General features: G+C 41.7%; 1 protein-coding gene across 1 annotated transcript in view; it reads right to left on the bottom strand.

The window, feature by feature from the left end:
* Positions 1–18,783, bottom strand: part of LOC117588027 (stathmin) — a 74,516-nt gene that overhangs the window by 43,002 nt on the left and 12,731 nt on the right. The window lies entirely within an intron of this gene.

The following is an 18,783-nucleotide window of genomic DNA, read 5'->3' as shown; positions in this document are numbered from 1 at the left end:
CGGCCAACGAGCGATGAGAGACGACGAAGCCAACGTGGGACCACGTTTCGGTTTTCGGTTCAGCAAGGACAATGCACAAAAGGACAAACCAAATATTTAGGGGGAGAGAGCAGGCGACCACACTACTCCCCCAAAGAGTGCTGCAAAGACAGATTCAGAGAGAGCGCAGCGACCGGTGGGGAGAGCAGCAGAGAGAACACATTGGGGCGCCGAAAAAGCGGTTGAGAGAGCGGCACTATACTGGGAGAGTGAGAGAGCGCGTAACTTTTGTTGAGGGTTGGGAATGCTTTTGGACGTAAGAGCGGCTTGAGCTAACGTTTATTTTAGTTTAAAATAGTTTATACAAAATCACAAAATACTATAAATATTCCTTAAAAAAAAAACCATTTTATACTATTTTAAAAACAATTCGAATTTTTTAAATAATATTTAAATCTATTTTTTAAAGAAATAAGACGAGTATTAGCTCTCGGACTTTCGGAATTACAGCTATTCGAAGCCTGCGCATAGCTCAGGCACATTGGGAGAGCGAGAGCGGGTTTAAAACAAGGTTATCATATAGAGAGCGCCACTGAAAGCCGGGGGCAAGTGCATTTGAAAAAGCCGGCTAACATCATAATATTAAACAATAAGTATCATTCGAGGAGAGTACAAAATCTAAAATATATACGAAAAATTCCAAAAAACTTGACGTTTTCTGATATTTATATTGGTAGGATTAAAGCAGAAAAACATAGGAGGAAAATCTAAGATTTTTGCAAAAACAGTTTTAATTATTGCAACTAAAATGTTTATAGAAAGAAAAGATGTTTTATAGAACTAAAGCTAAAATGAGGATGACTTTAATAGCATTAAAGTATTCATAAACAAATAGAAATTTCCGCAAAATTTAGTTCAAACATTTTCAAACGATTTCGAACCACAAAAACTAAGGGCTGGCAATGCCTTATTTTCGAGAGAACCAAAACGCGAGAAAGAGAGCAATAGCAACAGTAATAATTGGCTCATAGCGAGAGAGAGAGAGAGAGAGAGAGAGAGAGAGCGAGAAACCATTCGAAAAAAGCGCTTTCGAATATCGAAGATAATATTAACTGCAATTAAATTAGACTCGCTACAAAAAGTCGAAAATGCGCGAAAGAAGAAAGATGGGAGAAAGAAGGCATATGGTAGGGAGGGAGCGAGCGAGCAGGGCTCCAAAAAGCGTGAGCGACATTGAAGAGGCAGGGAAACCGATGGGGAAGTGACGGCACAGAGCAACTGTCAAAGAACAATAAATAAAGCGGCGATGACTCAAAAAAGCAGCCAAAAGCCGAAAAACAGAGAGAGAATGCGGAATGGTTCCTACATATATTTTTTTTGTCCGGAGTGTGAAGCTGGCGACGCGTCGGGGCTCCACTTGGCTTCAGGCTAGCAGTGGGAGGAAGGGAGCGACAGAATGGCGGACAGGACAAGGATATAGAGCGGACATTTAAATAGCAGAACGGCGCCAGCAAAACTAACCGCACACATGGAGGGCCGTCGATGAATCACAATTGGGTAGCAGTTGGGCGGAGGGGAATTAGAGAGAGGGGGAAGAATTGAGATAGACAGGGAAGAACGGAGAGAGGAGAATTTTGGTAAATGAGACCTAACTTATGGGCCTGGAGGCGAAGGGTTTTTGCTGCCTTCTCTAGTATTACTACTACACTCGAAAAAATAAAAGATATTTAATGGAAATTATACCCCAGAAAACCTATTTGATCTCGGGAACTATGAGAGCTAGAGCAACCAGATATGGTCTGAGCACTTATGAAATATTAATTTATATTAAATTTTATTAATATATTTAATATCTGCATGATATTTACTAAAGGTATAAATGTAACTATGATTCCATATATTTACAAAAATTCAATCAAATCGGAGGTTTGAATTTGTTCAACTTCCAATAGGAAAGTTGTAAAGACTTCTTCAGAATATCGATCATAGTCGTTTCCTTGTTTTATTTTTCCAGTGTACGCTCGTCGCTTACATGGACAAGTTCCATACTCTTTTTGCACACTCCCTCCTCCTAAACACTGCACATCCCCTGCAGCCATGGACATGACCATGTTCCCTGTCGAAGCATGTCCAAGCTGATGTCTGCTGGCGCTTCTGTTTCTGAAGAGAAGGAAGCGAAGGAGGACGAACTGAGGCCGACCTCTAGAGGAGGACTATGGAGTAGTGCTTCGAGGGGTTGGAAAGGGGGAGGGACGTTGCCTATCATGACGGCAGCTTGTCGAAGGCATCGAAGCACAATTGTTCAACAATATTAGTTGTTGATTGTTGGAGCATGGGGCTTCCGATGTGGGATGGGGGGAGTTGGGTGCGAGAATGGTTTTGCATTTGAATTGGTTTGCTGTGGAATCATTTGCCGGCAAACAAGGACGTGAGTACCACACACCCACCATCCGGTGTGTCATGCCATAAATGGTTGACTTTCCACAAAAGTGCAGGAAAGGAGGGGGTGGGGGGGGGGGGAGGTACCCCCACAAGGAAGGAGTAGTATTCCGTATGTGTATACCCATAACGATGTCAAAAGTGTGAACCATTTGTGTGTTAAACGGCCATCAGCTTAGCACACAATTGTGTGTTAAGTGGACACAAAAGTATTTTAAAAATATTATGTGTTCAGGAAGGAGCTAAAAGTCTGTCCCACCGGTACGTAGAGAGAAATGTTGAAATAAATGGCTGCGATTTTTGCAAACTTACTTCAGGTAGAATAATAGTTTTTATAGTTGGAACTTACCTGAAAAAGAGAAGAGAGATCTGATTAGAAATATTAAATAAAATAGTGTATACATTTTATATTGTAAGCCTTAAAAGTTATAGAACTTTAAAAATAATTTAAAACGTTATTGGCAAACTCCAAGCCATTTATTTCCCCATTTTTTCACCCCAGAAACACCTTTAGTTATCCCCCATAAATATCTATAAACTCGAATCCATCACTCTAGCAATTCCTTTACACTCTATCGCTATCCACGCATTTCCCCTAAATCCTCCTCTTAAGAGGAGAGAAGAGTATTTGATTCAAGTGCTTTGAATGTTGAATGGCGGAAAACGACACTTAATCGATGTATGTACATCTCTTGACGCTTCTATGGCTCTAAGCTAACACCGCCCCACCTCACCTCTTTTCCACTCTTTGGCTATCTGCTTTGCCAATCGATTGGCTGAATTAATTACAGACCTACGGATAGTAGAAGGCGACAGTAAAAAGTCTTAATTGAAATGTATTTTCCGCATCTGCAATTTGCATTTCTCCAACACACTTTCTTTGTCGTTCAATGAAGCCTCCAAACATCCACTTTAAGCCCTGGCAAATGAAGCTGCAGGAGGAAAAAAGCCGCAAAATCATTCACAGATTCCACAGACGGACCACCTCCCACCGATTAGGGCCACCCCACAAATTCATGGTTATTATCCGATCCACACCATGTCAATCTATTATATGATAATTGCTATGTACATCACTAAAGACCCTCACAAGAGGGAGGACGCGGATGCTCTTGCCCCCCACTTCCCCACTCGACGGTGGAATTAACTGCTTAAGTGAAAGGAAATCATAACATTTTCTTTGGCTACGAGCGGCGGCAAAGGCACGCAACTGTTTGCTACTGTTTGTTGGTCTTTGCTTAGAACATGCCCCTCACACTCCCTGCACCACTCTGCCACACTCTCTGCTACACTCTTTGTGCCCCCTCCTCTCTCTGTCTTGCGTTTTGATTGGCACCACGTGCCGCTTCAAGCCACACACACGATTTATACATACATTTTCGCATGTCGGAAAACTTTAGATATGCGTGGAAATCGACAGAGAGAGTTGCCCCACCATATGCCCAGTTGGAACTTAAAGTTCCACTCTAGTTTCTCGATCCACCCTCGCCTGTTTTTGTATATTTTATATAGTTTTTTGTCTGCCATTGCCGTCTGATTTCGTCATCGCCTTGCATGACTCACAGGCGCTGGTCCTACTTTGTGCCTCCCCCTTCAAGCCCACTCGCTTTCTCGCTCTCTCTCTCTCTCTCTCTCTCTCTCTCTCTTTTGGGCCAAAAAGGCGCAACTAAAATGTTGGCAATAACAACTGTCGTCGCCGTCTCGACGTCGTCGACGTCGTTGCTTGTCGTTTTGCAAAATAATACGAGGTACTTGGTGCTTGTACCACAACCCCCGGGAATGGAGAGTGCAACCCCCGTGCTAGCCCCTCACCCCACCCTTGCACCCATGCAAAATTAACAGTTGAGCCAAAAGCCGGGGTTCGATTGCATGTTTAGGGCACATTGCAAGTGGCCCAAACAGAGCCAGAAGCAGCAGGAGTAGCAGTTGCAGCAGCAGAACCCACTCATATCCCATATCCAACTCAATTTCTGGCTGCCTTTTGTGCCATTCTATAGATTGAATTTCAATGTTGTTTTCTCTCTCTTTTTTATGGTTTGGTGCTTTTCTTCTTGGGGGATATTTTCACCTACTCTGTTTTGTTTGCATTTTTGCTTGCGTGTGCTTTTGGCTAAGCCCCTGCAAGGGACTCGTCCTCTTGATCCTTTCCTATGCAGGGCAGAGACTTCTCCGGCAGCCAGGAAGAACTCCTCCTCTCCCATGCCGTAACATTCGTACAACTCTCCTCAGGGCAGGACCTGCACTAAGGACTCTGGACTACGGAACTCTGTTCGTTCGTTTGTCGCCTTTTGTTTATTTCAAAATTGAATTTTTCGTACCATTTTATTTCTGTTTGCTCTTTTATTTTTGTTGTTGTCTTTCTTGTCTTTTGAGTCTTTTGCTTGCATTTGCCATTTCATTTTTCGTCGGTTTAAAGTTGTCAATTTTGTTTCGCAAAATTACCCATTAATAGAGGGTATCATGGGCAGTTTTTCAGGTGAGTTTTCAGGATAAAGTCTCAGTTGGGGAGAATTTGTATTCCCACGAACTATTGAAAAAAGTTCACAATAAAAAATCCTCTTAAACTCATCAATTAATGTCAAAATTGTCAGTCAGAATTAATGTATAAGCAATTTTATTGAATAATAAACAAACTTCTCTAATCAATTCTGGAAAAATATTTAAAGCATTTAGTCTTTTACCTCTACCCTGTAGAACTTTCAACTATTTAAAGTACGTAAATTAGTCGTGTATGCACTGTGTTTATAGGGTGTACAAAACTTCATTTTTGTACAAGTTTTTCTTAGTTTTATTTCGTTTTTGTCGCATGCCACTTAATGGATTCTGGCACCAGCGGCGGGGCAATGTCGTCTAGCTTAAAATGTTTGATGTTTCTTTGTTGTTTCTTTCATTTTTTCCTATTTTCTGATGGCGAAAGATTTCAAGCTTCCTTCTGTTTTTATACCCGGTACTCGAATAGTAAATAGGGTATATTGTACTAGGAGTGAATTGTGGATGTAAGTAACTCACAGAAGAAAACGCTTCCGGCCCACTAAGCTATATATTCTTGATGAGCATCAACAGTCGAGACTAAATAGCCATTTCTGCCTGTCCGTCCGTCTGGCCGTCTGTCCGTCCGTCTTAATCAACGCCTTTTTATATCAGAGTCTATAAAAGCTACCAAATTTGTAATCCAGTTGGCTGGGATGGCACACTATTACAAGCGTGTTTCAAAATTTCAGCCAGCCTCCATTCCTCCTCACAAGGGTCGAAAATCTGTATTCACAATTTTGAAGATAGAAGAACAAAATTGCAATTCCGTATGGAATGACCATGTCTATGAGATCCCTGGGTTGGGATTATATTGGATCATTTTTATAGCCAGAATGATGATAAATTAAGCCAAAAGTAAGGGGTATACAAGTTTTGAGGCGTATGAAGCGTCTCACAAACGTTCCTACTCGTTTTTTTTTGTTTTGCTTGGGAAAGATTTCAAGCTGTAAAAAGTTTGTGGAAAAACTTTTGCTGGCTGCTAATTTGCGGACGAATGGAAGGGAAATACTCAAGGAAGCAGCTTTCATACGGGTGAGGAGAGAGAGCTTAAAGTATAAGGAACTTAGCAACGTGTCATGGTCGCACTCACACTCGCACACACACACACACAGGTTTGCCTTCCCAACAATCTCTGCCCCCGGCTCGTCTCATAATCAATCCAATCAGTCTGGGTGGGGCAGCCCCTCCAGTGATGCACAAACAATGCAGAAATACTCTTCAAATCGGTAGGAAAGAGGGTTGAGGCCCCTCAGGGAGGACCTCAAAATCGAATTTGCAGTACGGCAAACACACACACACACACAGAAGACACAGAGCCAACATTAATAATGTCCTTCGGCTGCGTTACAGGCACGTACCACATGCCAGGCTCGGGACTTTTCTGTTAGGGAGCGAGGGTACGAGGAAAGGACACATTATGGCATTTACTTGGAAGCCATCTATATGTAGATTATGATCGGCATTGTCTGCCTTTCGAGTCCTTGCTTTGGAAAACGACTCTGACTCGACTCGACTGTAGCGCCTCCGTCTTCGTCTCGTCTCGTCCTTTCGGGCTGGCTGGGAGCTCTCGAGTCAGGCGCCGAGGGTCGTACCATATCAGCGCCATCGTCATCATCATCATTGTCAGCCTGCAGTTTAATGAACCTTTCGGAAACTATTTTTACAATTACTACGAGTATTTCCCGCTGTCTCTTCTCTTCACGCAACTTCTTTGAATCCTTTGTATATGTTTGAATGCAGAATATTTAGAGCGTATGAATTTTGGAGCGATTTTCCTTAATGGATTTTATAAACTACAACTGAAATTTAAATGGTTCTGTGGGCTTTGACAGAAGTCGTTAAGGAATTCAGCATTATTATTTTTCCAGTTCCAGCTTCCTTCTGAATACAATAAACCCTTTCTTACCCTCTAATTACCTTTGTTTCAATCATAATTGATTGAATACTGTGTAGAATCAAATTATTAAATACTTAAATGTACATAAAAATAATCCGAAACATCTAAAAACTTGAATCAAAACTTTCCAAAAACTGCACAAAACCACTTTCCCAATTAGTAAATTTTCAAGAGGGGTGCTGGCGAAGCTATGAAGAATGTAAAGGATCAAGAGAGGGACAAGAAAACGATGAGGGAAAGCTGTAGTACATGGAAGAGGATCACGAGGAGGTACCAGAAAATTTTGCGGGGAAACTATAGAGGATTGAAGAGAGACACAACTTTAAAATTACTTACTTTAAAAAGAAAAGCAAAGGAAAACAGTCAAAAACGGTTGTTGTTGGCCTGAGAAACGAACCAGGGAAGCCAAAAGGTGTAGAACCCAAACAGCCAGAATGAGGGCCACGGACCAGCACCAGCACCAGAAGCAGAAGCAGTTCAAGCAGCCGGAAAGAAAGACGCACAACCAAAAGCTAGGGGCAAGGAGCAGGATAGCAACTAGCTGGTCTACAAAGGAAGCTTCTTATATTGTAGGGGAAATAGACGAGTCAAGTGCAGTGGCAGTGGCAGTGGCACTGAAACCTGGACCTGCCCCGTTCTGTTGTTGTAAGAGAAAACCCAATTGCCGGTTTCAGGATTTTAGGACTGCATGCGGCCACATCACGTCTGTTTTGGCCAGGCACAGGGATACAAACACACACACAGGACGAGGCAGGATACGAGTAGAACGACGTCATTGCGGTTTAGCGAAGAACAGGACTCGGAACTAGGGACACTGTCACTGGCTCTCTCTCTCTCTTGCGTGTATGAAAGACAACACCAGCTGCGGTTTTTTGCAACAATAAAAGGATCAAAGGGATAAAATGTCTTGCTGAGGCAACACACAGTGGCTGGTTGCATGCCGCCTAAAGAAACGTGTTGAGTATGAGTTGTATGAGTTGGGTAGGGTGATATGGCTGGTATTGGCAATAGAGTAATTCAATATTGGGTGTGGCAACGGCCAAGCAGCAGCAGCACGATGCCATGCGATTCGATTCTTTTATGTCTGCATTTGAGGCACACTCTAGACCTATTGATTTTTCTTCAGAAAAACTTCAGACAGCGACCACCCACCCTACTCTGCACTCTGCTAAGTTCTCATACTTATCCTAAGAGCATATCCTTGCATTGCTCTAAGGATATTGCTGCCGCTGAAGCGTCGCTTCATTAGGCAACACACTTTAAGCACAACAATGGGCCACCAATCGACGACTTCACACTTCTACAAGGATCCAGAGGCAACTCCGACGTTATTAAAACCGAATTGAAAGAGCCTTGATATATTCACGACATCGTTGACAATCCTTTCTTGCTCCTACCCATTCCTCAAAGTCAAAGGGCAGAGCCAGTAGCAGAAGCAGGAAAATCAGCAGCAGGAAAATCAACAGCAAGGGAATGTATGGCCAAAGGAAAAACCACTTGAGGAGTTCCGACGAGGATATTCCAATGGAATATGGTGAAGAATATCATGAAATGATGAACTCTAGAAAGCAGAAAGTAGTCAATAAAGCGACACAGCACCAGTGATGGCCACTATTTGTCACTGATTGGGAGCATAAATCACTGTTTTATTTATGAAGTGATATTTAGAAATTTTAGAAGGAATCCAGTAGGCCAAGAGTTGTATTGTCATGTCGTGCATAGGCTGGAAACAATACAAAAATGTAGTCTGAAGCTCAATTCGAAACAGAGCTCTGCCCCAAAAAGAAAAACAAAAAAAAAACAAAAAACGAGAAGGGACGTGTGGGACGCTTCTTACGCGTCACAACTTTTATACCCGGTACTCAGTACTACATCTGTACCTTAGCGATTTTTTGTGATATTTTTATAGTCTCTGAAATCCAGGCGCTCAACAAGATGTACGGACAGACGGGCGGACGGACGGACAGACAGACATGGCTTAATCGACTCGGTTACTGATTCTGATCAAGAATATAAGTCGGAAACGTTTCCTTCTGTGCGTTACATACAACCGTTATACGCACAAATACAATATACCCTATTTACTCTTCGAGTACCGGGTATAAAAAGAATATTTATATTTGTTTTTACCAGAAAAACCGGAGCTCAAAGACGAGTACTGTCATCGTAAGGAACAGGCTGCCGTGCTGTACTCAAAGCATAAAGCAGCTGTTGGTGCTGATGTTTAACATAGTGGATGCATATCTATAATCCGCACATGGAAGGACGCTTGATTGTATGTATTGACAAAATATGCGACTCAGCCGCAACGAATAAAATACTGTGTAGCATCTTACAGGTTCTTCAGCACGGCCCTAAAGACTGGCTCTCGAATAACTCGTGGCATCGCTACCGCTAGGAAAAGACGCAGGCGCAGGTGTCAGTGCTTTGGGTAGTCGGTGTATAGGTTGTCTCTCAGCTCAGTCTCTGCGATGATAATGACTTTCTGAAATTCTGAGGGAAGGATCACCATGGAGAATATGCACTTATACTCTTTGCTCGGCAGGTCCATCAGTTAAGGAGCTGCGTTTTATATCTCTAGACGGGTCAGATTAAGATACATGGAGTGGCACACACTCGCTTGCTAGATCCGACATTTGTTCTCTGTACACTAACAATAATTTTCAAAGTGAATGTGTAGATTTCAATGATCTTAAAATATGTGTTTTAAACATATTTTATTCAAGATTTCAATGATCTTAAAATATATGTTTTAAACATATTTTATTCAACATTTATCAATGACACTTATTCTTCTCAATTCATAACACTTCTTTCTCATCTATCCTTATTTTCTTACATTTCTTACTCCTTCCATTGAGTTTTTTTTAATTTATGGCACTTCCATTACTCATTCCTGCTAGCATCACCAGTGAACAAATCACTTTTTTACACCCCAGCATTGACTTTTCCCCTTTTTCGATTGCGACTACTACACATATTTATTGGTATTTTTCTTTGGCTTTTTCCTTTTCCGCTCCGCTGCTCTCCTCTCCCTCTCCTTCCTGTTTGTTTTCCTCACCACAGTAATGTGAAACGCTTCAATTTTTCTTATCCATTTAGACACGTTCCCTTTAGTCATACCCCACAGCAGTCCTTACTCCAGGCATAAATCCAATCGATTTGGATGAGATAACCCCCAGAGAGCTACCGATCCTTCTGCTTACTTCAAGTTTTTTTTTTCTTTTTGAGTTTTCAAGTTTTGTGTTTAGTTTTTGCGGTCAAGCGTAAAAGAGTTTTTGCTTTTTTTGAATGTGGGTCACAGCGGGGCAGCGGCTGCGGCTCTTGATGCCAAGGATTTTTCAATTTATGCTGGCTTTTGGCCAAAAGAAAAGGATGCCAGAAATTGGCTGCCCGACGACGACACGTGGCCCTAAATCAGCGGGAAATTTATCAATTTGAATTTTGACAATTGGGTTAGCAAGAAGAAGATAAATACTAAGGCAGTGGTTACGAGGATATGCTATCCTGTAATTATTTGGCTGATTTCTTACATATATATTTCTATATAGCGCTATATTGTCTCTCAATCTTAAAGCTTTTTCTTCCTCAATTTTCCTCTCTTATACATTGCGATTATCTGCACCCAAAATTGATCTTCCCTTTTTAAATCAATTTAATTTAGATTCTTAATATTTTCTCATCAATTATTCCCCCTTGGACAAATCTATGAAATAAAGGCAAAAATAAGCTGATTTCCTTTGGCCCCTCGTTTCTGTAAATTCATCAAATATGATTCTGGTCCTTTCCGTCAAGTCATGCTGCATCTTTGAGTTATACTTTCGTTTGCCCAGTAACTTCCAGTAATTCTTCCTTGTAGCCCACGTTATCTTCCATTTATCCTGCCTACCGCCCCAAAAGCATCTTCTGTTTGCCCATTCTTTTTCCTTTTTTAATATCCTTAAAACGTTTTATGACTGCCAGCGCCAGAGCCACACGCATCACTTGGAAATTCAAACGTTTTCTTGTGTCTTTGTGGTCTTATGGCTTTTTTTTTAATGCGCATAAAGGGAGGGAAGCCTCAGTCTCATTTTCTTCATTTCCCCTTTGAATGGTTTGTGGGCGGCGAGGGAGTCGGTGCAAGGGTCAAAGGTTGATTGTTGCGAGAATGTTAACCCTTTGATTGCTTTCCCCTTAAGCGTTGACGATGCCCTTGCAAGTGAACAGCAAGTTTTTGTGGCCCACTTTGAAGCGCAACAATTTTGCTGAGCGCGGGACGCACACACGCACACTCACACATTCCGAGAATCAAATTTTGCACTGCGTCAAATATTTTTTATGTCAAGTCGGGACGCAGCAGCAATGTGCCACCGTGCCACACATGCCCCACCTGTTCACTTCCCCACACTGCTGCACTTTGTCTGCCATTTTCCACGTTAGGTTTTTTAGTGCCTATTTTCCCGTAGTCGGAAAACCCATAATAGCATCAGTGGGACAGAGGACAGGGACATCAGCGGCGGCAGCAGAGGCGTAGAGGAGGCTGTGGAAATTGTTTAAAGTCATTCCGCATATGTGTAAAAGGTAGCGAAAAAACAACAAAAAGGTAAAATAAAATAAGAGATGACAGAATAAGGCGACCAGAAGTTACTCTGGGTTTCAGTAGAGATGCGACATGAATGAAATCTTAGTCCTAGCCATTATCTATTTCCTTTATTTTATTGTTTTTTTTTATCATGTTTAAAAATGTTTTTATATATTTTTTATACCCGGTACTCGAAGAGTAAATAGGGTACATTGTATTTGTGCACAATGTGAATGTATGTAACACACAGAAGGAAACGCTTCCGACCCCATAAAGTATATATATTCTTGATCAGCATCAATAGCCGAGTCGATTGAGCCATGTCTGTCTGTCCGTCTGTCTGTCCGTCCGTCTTGTTGAGCGCCTGGATCTCAGAGACCATAAAAGCTAGAGCCACCAAATTTTGCATCCAGACTTCTGTACGCTCCACTGTTACAAGTGTATTTCAAAAATGAGCCACGCCCCCTTCCGCCCCCGCAAAATGGCGAAAAACTTACAAATCTACAATTTTGAAGATAAAAGAAAACTAAAAACGCCATTTCGTAGGGAATGGCCATATCTACCAGATCACCAGATCCGATTGGATCATTATTATAGCCACAATGAAGAAATTAATTTCCAGTGGCTAAACCCACCCTGTCCCGCAGCTTTTGTTGTTCTTTTCACATTCTCTCATTCACACGCTGCTTCTGCTTCAATCGGCCCCTGCCTCTGCCGTCCCTCTTCCCCTGCCACTGACGACTTTTAACCCACCCTGTCCCGCAGCTTATATTTGTTTGTTTTTTGTGTGCGGGCGCTGCCTCTGAATCTGCCGCGAGTCTGCAGTGTGTGGGTCTAGGGAAGGGCGGCGAGCTAACGGAGCGTGTTGGTGTGAAAAGTGTTGTAGATGTAGATGACAGATGAAGAAAAAATGAAACATTTTACAAAACACCGCTAAGGTGCAGAAGTAGTACTGAGTGCCGGGTATAAAAGTTGTGACGCGTAAGAAGAGTCTCACACGTCCCTTCTCGTTAGGTATCTGGAAATGAAACTTTGCTGAGCTGAACAATTTATTTCCCTCATTTCGGCTGTGAAAATACCCCAAATGCAACACGCTTTAAGATAATATCAGATAATGAACCCATATCTTAACCTCCTTGACAATGGTATTTTTACCCTATGTTAGTGGATTTTTCATGCGTGTTGCATAAATTACCACATTCGCAACATACCCTGAGTACCCTGTAAAATACAACAATTTTAACGCGTACAACACTTGGCTTTCTCTCGCTCTCCCTTATCTGTATCTCTCTCTCTCTCACTCTCTCCTTCTCTGTCAAGCCCTAATTTTGCTCTTTCTCTGTTGTGGATGCTGTTGGAAAAATTCGCGTTTATGTCACTTGGGAAATTTACGTGCTACCCATCAACGTCAGCAGCATTTTTAAAGTGCAGAACGATCTGTGGGTCCCGCGCAGTGTTCGTGGATGATGCGTTTGGCTTTTATCGCAGCGAATGTTTGCAGCCAACTTTTTTATTTTTATTAAGAACTAGTGCAAAGAGCTTACAAGGGGCATGACCCACACACACACACTGAAACTCGAATGTTCGTGTATGTGTAAGCTTTAAACTTTAAAAGCTGCAAGAGTTTAGCGACCATTTGGGGAAATGGTAGGGGATTTGGTGAAACGGAAGAATTACTTATAAAAGAAATTGATTTCTTTTAAATTATAGCACTATATTTTTATGCTTTAAACCACTGTTAACCACTTTAATGTACACATATGTACATATATTCAATAAATAAATATTCTGCTCTGCTCAACACACGCATTCCCCTTTTCATGTTATACTCTTTGCATTTACAGCACTGTTCATCGCTGTGCAGCACTAAACAAACCTAGAACGTCAGTCGTAAAAAACATCTCTACTATTTGAAACTTTTCTTAAGTGAAAAACACACGAAGAAACTCCGCACTTTTTAAATTGTTGAAGCCACTTTAGGGGCAGGGAGAGAACCTGAGACAAAATGCAATTTTCCACTTTTCCACCTTTCCACCTTTTCATTAAATTAGCCGTCTGCTTAGGAATGCTGGCAGAGCAGCATAAAATGAGATTGGTAGGCACCATAAAAACAAAAGACACACCAGACCCAGACCCCCGGACCAGAGCCACACTTCTCTGTGTGGCATTTTGGGTTCGACTCGCTTCAATTGACCCGCAAAGGTGGAATGGGAGTTCACAGCTCCCCCCTTTGCCAGCACCCAAAAGTTCCCTTCACCTCGTACGCATCATGCAACAAATTTGCTGAAATAAGAAGCTTTAGACAATTAATTGAATTTATTGCGTATTTTGCGTGTTTTCGGGGTAGCAGCAGGCAGGCGGCAGGTACCCAAGTGGAGCTACGGGGGTGGCTTTGGTGAGGCACCAACACGAAGCCTCACAAGAGCCGAAACACATACTATATGCGGGACGACGACGGACCACATCACACACCTGTAACTGTAAATAAGGAAAAGCAGACACTGAAGCACTGAAAAGCCAAAGCTGAGGGAAGCAGGAAAAGCTATGAGTAGAGAGGGGAGAGGGGAGACAGACGCATAGACGTGTCTAGACACGAAAAGACACGCGGGCAGGGAAGCTGAGGAGGAGCTCTCACTCTTTGGGGGAAACTACTTTTTAAAGCAACCTGAATTATGGCAACTAAAGGTAGAATGCCACACCTTTGCGTGGTGTGTGATGCTGCTGTTGTGGAAAGGACTTGACCATCAACCCATGCCATGAAACGGGAGACTTTTTGAGGACAAATACGACAGCCAGGTGTCCTATAAAAAAGGTGAATGTGTGGAGTAATTTGAGAGATTATTAACATATATTGTGGAATTTTACACTGCATTTTGGATTATTTGATTTTATAAAATATAAAATAAAATATTTATTCGGAAATTTTCCAATATTTGTATTGTATTGTATTGCACATACATCCAATAAAAAAAATGCATTCAATTTAAATAATATTTCCTCAATCATTCACATAATTACCTTAAAAAAATACCTTCCCTAAATATGTGCAGGGTATAGAGTTGAAATATTTTAATAATTTATAACAGAATTCGCATTATTTTACAGGGTTTTTACTAGGGGATGAATGGATGGAGGGATGGGATAAACCCCACAAGAACGAGCCACCTGCTCCATCTGATCCTTGGGGCACACGTGACGCACTACCGTGCAAGGCCCCCTGGCCCCTGCACCACAGGCGTAACGTGCGTGGTGCACACACATCATTATTAATGCATTTGCACACGTAAGCAGCAGGAGAGAGGGAAGAGGAGAAAGTAAACGGAGAAGGAGAAAGCAAGGGGAGAAGGAGCCAGCAGTAGGAAAAGGCAAGAGCAGAGCGAAAAGGAGAAGGAGATAGCAAAAGGAGGGGAATTGGATTTACGTACAAGTAAAGGGCGATTTCAATTTGAACTTCAACCCCAACTGAGAATTGCACAACCCCTCTGCTAAGTATTCGCATAAGCCACTTGTAGCTTTGGCCTTTTGAACTCTTCAAGTGAATGGGAAAACTCTCAGCCTAAAAAGAAAATAGCTCCCAAAAACCAACTTTTGATGTCCCTCAATGGCATATATGAGAGACCAAAGCCTCTGGCTTTACTGACTTCTTTTGGTTTCAATTTGATTTATTTTTTCGGCATTTCCTTAAAGTCCAGGTTCAATGCTTAAGCGTATCCCTACAGGTTGTTGCCTTGGCCCCTCTCTTGATGCGCATTTTGTTTTAATTTAAATAAAGGGTTTACGGAAACGGGTCGTAAAATATCATTTGATAGCCGCTGGAACGAGGCCCAAGATTACGACGAATACGAGATGTAGTTTGAGGCAAACATTTCTTTGAAGTTTCCTTCACAGTAGCACCAGCAGCATCCTGTGTGTGTCATCAAGTGTCCTGTGCTGCGTTGTACCCCCCGTCTAGACGTTGTCTGACGTTCAGGTAATAAAAAAGGACCATAAAGGTGTTTTCCATGGAGTTTGGGTTGGGGCCGAGGTGGATCTCGTTAGTCGTTTGATTTTATACGAATTTTTATGACTGCATTAAGGCCACTGGACGATGTCGGCGACATGTCACATGTCAAAGGACTACAGTAAAAACTGTTTACAGATTACATTACATGGCTAAGGGGATTCCCTTTCATACAGGGCATCTGAGAGCTTTTTAGCAACGATTTAGTATACCTTCCTTTGGCTTCCCATCTCCCAATTAAGCCTGTTTCTATGCACACTTTCCACTAGGCACACTTAAACATAGTAACACACACTAACACACACTAGACACAATACCTAGGCACACTTAAACATAGTAACACACACTAACACACACTAGACACAAATACCCCTCCACAATCCAATCGAATGCATAATTGAATAATTGATTTCGTTTTGGAATTTGGCAACAACACTTTTGAGCGTAGGAATACATGATTTTGACAGCACAAATCCATTCGCTGTTTCGTGATTCAATTGTGAAATATTTTAATCGGGCAAAACACACAAGTGCCACGAGAGGGGGCAGGGGGGTTAGCTGCAGCTCCCAAGTGAAGGCACAAAAATCGGATCCGAACAAATGGCTGCCTGCAATAAAGGCAAAATTGTAAAATACAGCAAAAAAAAAGGAGTAAATTTTACGCTGCATTGGCGACAGAAAACATATGTCGGCGGCGCAGCCCGGGGACCCTGTTGGACTCCCCCCAAAGGGGTCGTTTGCACGCAACCATGGGACTCAGTTGGCTACTGTAGCTGGAGTGAGGGGTATGGCAGCAGTAGCAGGGGGGCTGGAACTGCAGAGTAGAGAAATAGAGAACGAGGTGGGTAGGGTGAAGGAGTTGGTTGGTGTGATGGGGGCATTCGAGTATGAAATATGCCTGTGTTCTGACGCTGCCGCTGCCCTCCTGCCTGTGTTTTTAGCTCTGAACAGCACCCTACCGCACTCCTATATTCACTGCTATATACTCTCACAATATTGCACATATCAGTGTTTCACAGTCATGTGTGTATGTCTGTGCACGGGGCAGCCACCATACTGCAGCATGGCAGAGAAATATTGATAAATTGCTGCCTGCCTGCTCCCTTCACACTTAAAAAGCCACAGCCACAACGTCATTAGTGGGTTGCGTTTTTCCCCCCACACACACCGCGAGAGAGAAAGAGACTTTTTCGGAACAAGCATGCAACAAAACTCAATGTTTTTTAAGGGACCAGAAACAGGCCTAGACCCAAACCGAGACCCGCAATAGAGAAGGGGAAGACTGAAACTCCCCCGCATGGCAGTGCAGTGTAGACTTTTTCCTTCTTTTATTTTTGCACAAACAAAACATATGTTTCGATGGATGGTTCGTTGGGGTCTGTAGAGAATGTGAAATGTTCCCATTGCATGTGGAAAACTCTGATAATTATGGGTGTCGCATATGCATAAGTAAGCAAAGGGCCAACCTCACTCCTTCTGCTCTCCATTTAAGTCGAAGTTTTGCGGTGGTGCAGTACCAGTACGTTCCAGTACGTTCCCCCCCCAGGGACATCATTTGCTGTGGTCGTATATGTACATATGTATGTATGTATCTTTCTCTATATATAAAGATACTTGCATTTATTGCCATATTTGTAAATGCATTAGTGTTCTTTCCCCTGTTGGGAATTTATAGAAATTTTCTCTGAACTCTTTTTCTCTTTCTCTTGCAAACATTTAATGATTTTCTGGGAACTATAAATAATTGAATGGGGGGAGGACTGTAATAATACAAATTACTTTCAAGGAATGGCATTTTACAACTTAATTTTTAAAGATTCCCATACTTAAGGGCTTTCGTGTAATTATTTGAAATTATTAACAAAAAAAAAAACTCGACTCGGTTATTTATGCTGATCAAGAATATATAATACATAATTAATAGGGTCGGAAACGTTTCAAAATTAAAAAAAAAAATCCATAAAAATCACCAATTCAACATTTTAAATAGTTACACAATTCCCAAATGATTTTCACATTGACTATTTAAACATTGATTCGTTTACAATAAAAATATCCCCTCCATTCAGAGTGCCACAAAACCATTCATACATCCCCGACAAGTACTCGTCCTGTGTGGCATGTCAACAAATGAATTTCATTAGCAACTTTTGCCATTGTCATTCGATGTTGGTGCGTCCGTACGTGCCGTTTGATCAATCTCTGGGATTCTGATTGTTTTTCCCAGTTTCACATCACTCTCTCTCTCTGGTTTTTTTGTTTGCTCCCCATGCAATATCGAACTTTCAAGCGACTGCAATTTCGTGTTTTATGTAGAAACAATCTGCAGTATTCCGCGACTAAATTGCCTTTTCAGTGGGGGGCATCCCCATTCTCTAAGGGATGCGTTTTCAAATTTTAATATACTCCAAAAACCCGACGACAAGCACCAAACGACAGCTGCCAATCAATTTTAATAAACTTTAAAGCGATCCAATGGATCCGCGCATTGTAAAACATTTTTCTGTACAGCCGTTTTGCAGGCACAATTTGAACAGACATAAATCACGCTAAAAAATTGTTGACCCCATTAACAATGACAAAGCGAAGCGAGGGGTGAAAAACCCCCTTAGGCTCAGAAACCCCCACACCCTTGTCTCTTTTCCGCAAAATGCAGAACTGACAACAGCAGTCGCGGAGTATCTTTGCCCAAAAAACATTTCCCTTTTTGTGTTTTCTGCTCACTTCAAACGAAATGAAGCGAACGAACGAACACAAGTGGAGTTGTGGGCTTCTTTCGTTGAAAAATGCGCTGCAGGCAATTTTTGTTGCTGCTACTGTTTTTTTAAGAGGGTCTTAGGAATCGGCAAAGGGTATATGAGTGAGTGGAAGCTGAATTTTAGTTTATCTTTTAAATTAATATACGAAAGCTCTATAAATATGTCAAGAAAATGTATTCTGGCAACAAAACAATTTTTAAATGATGAAAGCTTTGATTATAAAACGTAATTGGTAATCAAATTGTACAATCAAATTCCTTTACATATTTTCTAGTAAATAATCCTCTCAACGTTATTGTTTTAATAGTTTTTTATTTTGAATGTTAATAATCCTTCTTTCAATGAAAAATGATTTATTATTTAATTACAATAATTTTAAACATAACTAAATGCCAATTAAATGCCTTTTTCTTTGTTACTTCACACGAACTGCCATTAAGAAGTATTTCTGCAGTCCAATCGAATCACACTTCAGCCTGATGAATGATGTTGTTGTTCTTACATATTCAACAAATACAACGCTCATTGGCATCACTTAAACAACAATTACATGGCCCCAAGAGGGGGCTCTCTGAAACAATAAGCGAATGCCTTCGAGTGACAGGCGGCTGCGGCG

This window comes from Drosophila guanche, unplaced genomic scaffold (genome assembly GCF_900245975.1).
Source record: "Drosophila guanche unplaced genomic scaffold, DGUA_6, whole genome shotgun sequence".
Lineage (NCBI taxonomy): Eukaryota > Metazoa > Arthropoda > Insecta > Diptera > Drosophilidae > Drosophila > Drosophila guanche.
The sequence above is the reverse complement of the archived record's forward strand: the minus strand, read 5'-3'. Positions and strand labels throughout refer to the sequence as shown.